This window comes from Apodemus sylvaticus, chromosome 12 (genome assembly GCF_947179515.1).
Source record: "Apodemus sylvaticus chromosome 12, mApoSyl1.1, whole genome shotgun sequence".
Classification (NCBI taxonomy): domain Eukaryota; kingdom Metazoa; phylum Chordata; class Mammalia; order Rodentia; family Muridae; genus Apodemus; species Apodemus sylvaticus.
Window position 1 is genome coordinate 40,517,906 of NC_067483.1, and position 8,326 is coordinate 40,526,231.

The following is an 8,326-nucleotide window of genomic DNA, read 5'->3' on the forward strand; positions in this document are numbered from 1 at the left end:
GATTTTGCTACCTGCCCCAGTGATCTATGTTCCCACATGAGAGACACACACCCAGCCTTTATCTTTTAATATGCCTTAAACAGCACAATAGCTGGGCCACTGCCTAACCTACATGTGATTAATCCCAAGTTACTACTTACTAATTCTGTGTTCCCTCTTGCCTGCCCTGGACCCAGCTGGGCCGCCCACCCTCAGGGCCACACTCCCAGGCTCCTTCACGGGGTGGCCAGGCCTCTCTGTCCTGCACTCTTCCCAGGCATGGCGTCTCCTCTCCTCCACACTCTGTCTGCATGGTGGGTCTCCTCTCCTTCTTTCTCCTCCCAAGCCCAGAAATCCTAAAATCCCCACCTCTGTCTGTCCGCACCAGCGATTGACTGTTGACATCTTTATTTACCAATCAGAATTGATTTGGGGCGGGTTCCCAGATGCTTCATACAGATACTCTCTGTGTAAGCAGTTTTTTGGGGAACATAATTAGCATTCGTAATACAAGCAGCTACTTCCTTCCACCCTCACTATCCCTGCCACTCTTAAGTCTAATGTGCCCTACAGTTCCCATCCCTTAAGGCTCACTCACTCTCTGCTGGGCCTCTTTCTGTCTTCTGGTCTTTATCAGGACTCAAAGTTAAGCATGGTACTCTAAAAGTGTGTAGCTAGGATGTTTGGGGGAAGAACATAAGGTCTTTCTGAGGTTGGGTTATTTCATTCAATATAGCATTTTCCAGGGCAATCCATTTTTCTAAGAAAAAAAAAAAAGAAAACCAGTTTTATTCTCCTTTACAAATGGATAAAATTCCATGGTGCATGCACACCACAGTTCCATTATTCATTCAGCTATGTGGACATCTGGGCTGGTTCCATTTCATCTGTACTGTGATTAGCATCACAGTGAACAGGGACATACAACTATCTCTATTGTAGGAGGAGTTAGACTCTTTGGAATACACACACACACACACACACACACACACACACACACACACACACACACCCTCCACGATGCTGTTCACAGTGGCTGCACAAGTCTCCACCCCCATGACCAGTGAGTAAGGTCTTTGCTTTTCCTGCACCCTCACCAGCCTGTATAGTCCGTTGCTTTCCTTATAACAGCCATTCTTGCTGGAGTAAGAAGAGATCTCAGAGTAGTCTCCTTGTGCACTTTTCTGGTGCCTAAGGATGGCGAATGCTTTTTAAAATTATTTATATTAGCTGTTTTGTTTCTTCTGAGAACTCTCTGTCCATTTTTAATGGAGTGTTTCACTTTCTTGATGTCTGGTTTGCCTAAGCCCTTGGTGTATTGTAGATAGTGGTCCTCTGTCGGAGGGATAGCTGGCACTGTCTCTTATCGTAGGCTAGTCCTCATTGGACTAGCAATTTCCTTTGCAGTGAAGAAGCTTTCTAATACCACGGGGTTCTGCTTGCCAACTTCCATGAGCCATTTTTAATGGTGGTTCGCTTTTTTGATGTCTGGTTTGCTTAAGCCCTTAGTGTATTGTAGACGGTGGTCCTCTGTGGGAGGAATAGCTGGCCCTGTCTCTCATTCTGTAGGCCACGCCTCATTGGCTTAGCAATTTCCTTTGTGGTGAAGAAGCTTTCTAACTGCTTGTCAACTGTTGGCTGTGTTTCCTGGGTCCCACTCAGAACGTCCTCGCTTGTGCCCATATCTTTGAGTGTGCTCCCTACTGTGACATTTAGCAGCTGCAGAGCTTCAGGCCTAACACTGAGGTCATCAGATCATCAGCCCACTTGGAGTTGACTTGTGTGCAGAGTGAGAGATTAGGATCTACTTCTACATGAAGATGTTATAAAAACAAGTATATCTGCCCAGCTGTGGTGCATGCCTTTAGTCCCAGCACTTGGGAGGCAGAGGCAGCCAGATCTCTGAGTTCAAGGCCAGACTGGTCTACAGAGTAAGTTACAGGACAGCCAGCACTACACAGAAAGACCTTGTCTTGAAAAACAAAAGACAAGGTCTTTTATAGCTTCAGGCTATGAGGCACTTTTCTAAAATAATAATAGCAGTTGATGAGTATTCTATTCACTCTGCTGCCAAAGTAAAAATTACTGATTACTTGGTTCTTTTTTTCATTTATTTTCCTTCCATAATGTAATTGAGTATGAAATTAAAAATTGCTAATTCCTCCACTACAGAGTCCTCAAATCTGAATCAAGTGGTCTGCGGTCTTCCATCTTTACATATGGTGAGTTAAGTAATGCATTCTTGGAGATGTTGTTCCAGCTATCCAGCCCCAGGCCAGGCAGAGCTACATAGTGAGACCATGTGTCAACAGTCAAAAACGAACCAACAAACTAACAAACAAACAAAAAAATGTGGTAGAGGTGTGCTGAAGAGATGGCGCGGAGGTTAAGACTGTGTGCTGGCCTCCTGGGTTACCTGCTCTCACGTGTGAACATACTTATCTATTGCTGTGAAGAGATACCATGACCAAGGCAACCTATAGATGAGTGTTTATTTGGGCTTACAGTTTCAGAGAGTCATTGTCCTTAGCCTTCATGGCGGGGAGCATGGCAACAGGCAGTAGGCCTGGCCTTGGGCAGCAACTGAGAAACTTCAAAGCCCACCTCCAGGGACACAGCTCCCCCAACAAGGCCACCATCTCCTAATCTTTCCCAAACAGTTCCAGCAGTGGGGAGCAAACATTCACGTATATGAGCCTGTGGAGAGCATTCTCATTCAAACCACCTCACGGCCATACACAAACATATAGTGTAATTGAAAGTAAATCTTCAAAACAAAAACTGTGATGCAGTAATCTACAAAGATACTTTCAGCCAGCTGTAGTAGGCTCATACTTGCAGTCCCAGCACTTGGAAGGCCAAGACAGACAAGGGCAGCCTGAGCTATGTGGTGAGATGCTATTGGAAGGGAAAGAAGGAGGGTAGGAGGGAGGGAGGGAGGAGAAGGAAACAATTTTCCTTTCCTGTTCAGATCTAGCCTCACTTTCATTCCAGCCTTGTCTGTGCCTGAGAATCCTTGAGATGGGGCCAAAGAAGGAGTCTTAATTCATAGGCTCAAGGGTAACCTCCTTTTGCCCAATCCTGACTCCTCAAAGACCCTGGATCCATAAAGACCTGGATCTACCTTGAGGTCTATGAAGGAGATCGTGAAGGCCAAAGTATGGACCATGCAGGATGTGGTGACACACACCTTTGATCCCAGCATCCGAGAAGCAAAGGCGACTGGATCTCTGAGTTTGAGGCTAGCCTGGTCTACAGTTCCAGGATAGCCAGAGCTACAGGGAGAAACCCTGTCTCAAAAAAAAAAAAAAGTTGTCCTGATGTGTGCTCAGAATAATTAATTGCCCTTCACTTTCTGGATCCTCTCAAACCCCAGCACAGACCAGGAGGAGGCCAGGCATCATTTGGGTCAGGCAAGGCTGTGGAAAGCCGCAACTGTATCCGCCATTACAAGATGGCGCCCGGCTTCCACTGTGCCAGCTCCGCTTTCTTAGTGAACAAGCTATCTGCGCAAGTGCAAGAGTATTTTCGCGCCAAATCTCTGCCCGACCCGGGGCACTCGAATGAGGTCATGAGTAAACAGCCAATCAGGTGTGTACACGTCACGCCAAGGGGTATATAAACTGCATCCATGTTGGGCGCGGCGTCTTCCTCCACGAAAAGCGTCAATAAAGCTTGGCTGCAGAAGGATCCTGAGTGTGCCGCGTCGTTCTTGCTGGCGAGACGAAAGCGCGGGACACAAGGCCAAATGGCCGATCTCTGTAATCCTAGCTCTCAGAAGGTTGAACCAAGAGAACCACAAGGTCAAGGCTGGCCTGGGCTACATAGTAAGAGTCTGTCTTTAGAAAGTGAAGTCTGGGATATACCTCAGTGACAGCCTTTGCCTAGCATGTTCAAGGCCCTGAGGTCAGTTTTCCACATCATAAATCAAGGCTGGCCAACAAGGCTACCCTTGTTCTGAAATAAAAACAGAGCAAGCAATTTGGAAGAAGGGAATTTATGCCATTTTATGGGCTTTTGTTGTTCTTGTTTGTTTGTTTGTTTGTCTTGGTCTCAGAGTCTCTGTTAAAGGAGGAGAATGTTCAATCTCCTAGCAGCCAAGGACATTCTTCAGAAGGGCAGTGGACGCCACAGTGCTGCTCCTACTATATCAACGTGCCTAAAACTGAACACAGAGTTAGACATGCTGGGTTGGACTGGGCCCTTCCCAATTCACTAAAACCAAACAGACAGCATTTGTAGAAAGGAGTAGCTGTCAGTCCTTCTGTCACAGACACTGAGATGAAAGACTGATCTGATCAAAGGGCTTCTGCTCTGACAAAATCCCAAGGACTTCAGCAAAAGGAATAAGAGGGAACAGAAGCGCACCAGGCTACCAGTCTTGCAAGCCAGATGTGAAATTGGTGCCACGAGGAAGAAAAGCAGCTGTTGAATGTAGGGCAGTGATCCAGGGATCCAGGGATTCAGTGATCCAGAGATCCAGCCATCCAGCCATCCAGCCATCCAGCCATCCAGCGCTGCGGCCTCACGATGCTTTGCTAGGCCTCACCAATAGAGGCAGAAATTAAAACAGGGATGCGGGAGGTGGAAAAGGTTAACCATTGCATCAGTCTTCTGCTGAGGATGACCCAGGGTGAGGCTTGAACTGCTTGTGGAGCCGACCCACTTCAGACTGCTGCTATCTGTGATGGGATTTTAAGAAAGGGAGCTGGCAGAATGAATCGTTTGCTTTAGTAAAATGTTTTCTGCTCTGGTGATGCATTAGAATGGCGAGCAAACGACAGAATGAGAACAAACTACCAACTAATCAGAGCCTGCGTTATATCTGAGAGCCCACATTTTCTAAGTGGTGGCAAGGCTGAGCTCTGTTCTGATCCTACCAAAAGGGGCTGGAGAGCTGGGAAGAGACTTTCTGCTTTGAGTGTGTGGCTCCAAAGAAAGAGTTTCTGGTCCTGCCCAAAGTCAGAAGCTTTAAGTGATCCGTTTCTCTCTCCACCATCTTTACCTGCTTCCTCTTTTGTCTTATTGCAGAAAGTACTGTTACTTTTAGGGGGATTTGAAGAACCCCAAACACCACTTTCCATGGGCCTGCCCCACTCCTATTGTCCTAGCCTTGGCTTGTCCTATGAGAGACTGGTTAGAGAACATCAGGGCAGAAGGGCTCATCCAGCAAGGACCTCCCTGAGGCCCCATCTTACAAAAGAAGCTTCTCTCCTGGCTTCCCAGGTGCCCCCTCTTTCACACACACACACACCCTTTTTTCCATAAAACTGTAGCACACGGGGCCAGCAAGATGGCTCCGTGGTGAAAGCCTGGCCCTTGAAAGCCCGCAGCCCTGGAACCACAAGGTAGAAGGGGAGAACAGACTCCCACTAGTTACCCTCTGACCTCCACACACTGTGCTACTCTCCCCTCCCCCACCCCACCCCAAATGCAAAATAAAAATCTCTAATCGACAGATACAACGTCAGCAGCAAAAGTCTGTACACTTTTATATACAAATAACGCTCTAGCATTTCTATGTACAACTGACGATCTAGAAACCAACAGTCCTATTTGTGATAACTTAAAAAGAAAATTCTTGGAATCCTTGGAGAAAGGAAAGAAACGCAATGGCTCAGTTTATAGAGCACTTGTTGCTCTTATAGAACACCTAGGTTTGATTCCCAAAGCCCACATAGCCACTCACAACCATCTGTAACTCCAGTTCCAGGGCATCCAGCACTTTCTCTGTTTTCTGACTTCCGAGAGCACTGGGTATGCAGGTGGTGCACATGCGTGCATATGGGCAAAACATTCCTACATATAAAATTAGTTAAATAAATCTTTAGCAGTTAAAACATAAAAGTCTTAGCCAATGAAGCAAAAGAGATTACCTGTGTATCCCAGGACAGTCTGCTGTATACCTGAAGCATATATGATAAAATTTGTGGATATGGGACTGGAGAGATGGCTCAGTAGTTCAGAACACTGGCCACTCTTCCAGAGATGGGTTCAACTCCCAGCACTCACATGGTGGCTCACAACCCTCTGTAGCTCCAGTTCCAGAGGAGCTGATGCCCTCTTCTGGCCTCCATGGCCACTAGGCATGCCCCTAGCACACACAGACATACATAAAATACATAATTTCTAAAATGATTCAGATATAGAGATAAGTAGGATTGAGGTGGGAGAGATGAAAAATTTCTTGAGCAAAACACCCAGAGACAGTGAGAGGACGTGCTGACCCCCGCATCCCCACACCTCCATCCGACAGCCAGCACTAGGTGTTCTCGAGGCTTTTGGTTCTCCCAACGCTCCAGGGGAATAGATGGTTTTCATTCCTTACCTGCTAGGGTCCATCTCTGGGTCACTCTCCTCTGATATCCATTCACATTTAAACAATATTAAAGTAATATTGTTTTTATTGATGCTGTTGCTAAGGTAACCTTTAATCAAAGCTGGCTAGTGTTATAGGAGTCTGCCACCACACCCAGCTTGTTTCGATGATTTTATGATGCAGCTGACCGCAATAGTTTTTATAATGGCGTCATGGTATACTCTAGATTGAAGCTGGAAGGGGGGGATGTAATAGTCATCCACAAGGCTGGCAAGTAGTTATAAATATTTACAAATGAATGGAACAGGGATCAGTGATAAAAGATTCCTTTAATAAAGTGACATTTGAACCGAGATTCAAAAGAAGCGAGGCAGCAGCCCCTGGCGACAGCTGAGGGAAGAGGAGGCTGGAGAAAGGAAAGAAAGAATAACCACAAATGAGTAAGAAGAGGGAATGCTGGGTGCCGGGTGGTGGAGAGGATATCGGCGTCAGAATGGATATGGAGTCAGAATATCGGCAAAATGGACATTAGTGGCCTTTGAAGCCGCATTTGGCAATCAATTGAAATTTAGACATGTGAAGAGGCAGGGAAATAGAACCTAGAAGGAGACCAATAAACAGACCCAAAAATGGCATAGATGTTAGAATTAAATACACAAAACCAATGAGGATAAACATACTCTCTGTGCCCAGGACAACTACGAGGGCAGCAGAGGAATACGCATGCGCAGTAAGGAGAGCATGGGAAGAGAGCCTAACTCACTTCTTTATGGGTTTTTGTTTTGTTGCTTGCTTGCTTGGTTGGTTCCTTCTATTTGTTTGTTTTGGTTGTTGTTTGGAGGCAGATATTGCTATGTAGCCCAGGTTGGCCTCAAATCCACAATGACACACTTCTGCGGCAGCCTTCCAAGTGCCGAGAGTACAGGCATGGCCTACCACATTCCCCTGATCTAACTGACTTCTAGATTCCAAAACCATAGTGAAGGAACACAACAGCAGGTTAGAAGCTCTTACAGGCATGTTCAGCCTTTGACATTGTCTTAGTCAGAGTTTCTATTGCTGTGATAAAACGCCATGATCAAAAGCAACTCGGGGAGGAAAGGGTTATCTTTCAGTTTATGGTTTCATATTACAGTCCATCACTGAAGGAAATCCATGCAGGAACTCAAGGCAGGAACCAAAACAGAACCCTCAGAGGAGTGCTGCTTACTGGCTTGCTGCTTCTGGCTTTCTCAGCCTGCTTTTATTTAGTACCCAGGACCAACAGCCCAGGGGTGATGCCATCTATGGTGAGCTGGCCCCTCCCACATCATTACATCACTCAATCAAGAAAATGCACCCCAGGCTTCCCACAGGCGAATCTGGAGGAGGCGGTTTTTTTTTTCTCAACTGAGGTAGCTCCCCTTTTCCAAAATGACTCTAGCTGGTGTCAAACTGACATAAAGCTAGGGAGCATGGGCAATGACACAACACTGTCATTTACAAAGTTTACACTCCAGAACTGTGTGGCGGAGTTAGAATAGATCCTCACAATGTTTTAAGCAAGTTTACAGCTTTATGTTGGGCTGAAGTTACAACTCCTCGCAGCCATACAGGCTACATGCAGCCCCTAGAGCACATGTTGGATACCCCTGCTAGAAGAAAGCCACTGAACTTGGAGACAATAGAAACCATTCAGATTATATCGCCAAGGAAAGGTCTGGGGCGGAGCAGATGGATCGGTCAGAATAGAGCTTGCTCTGCAAGCACGAGGTGGCTCACAGTTAAAATCTCAGCACTAGCAAGGCAGAGACAGGAAGGTCCCTGGGGCTTGCAGGCCAGTCAGCCTAAGAACTTCAGCATGCTCCAGGCTCAGTGAGAGATCCTGTGCCTCAGATAAGGTGGAGAATGACTGAGGAGGAATGCCCACGTCGACGCTATCTCTACACACTCACTCACTTACACACCTTACACACCTATGTGTATACATACAACCACAAACCCGCAAGGTGTTAGGAAGTTGATAGAAAATGTCAAGATAAGTAATAA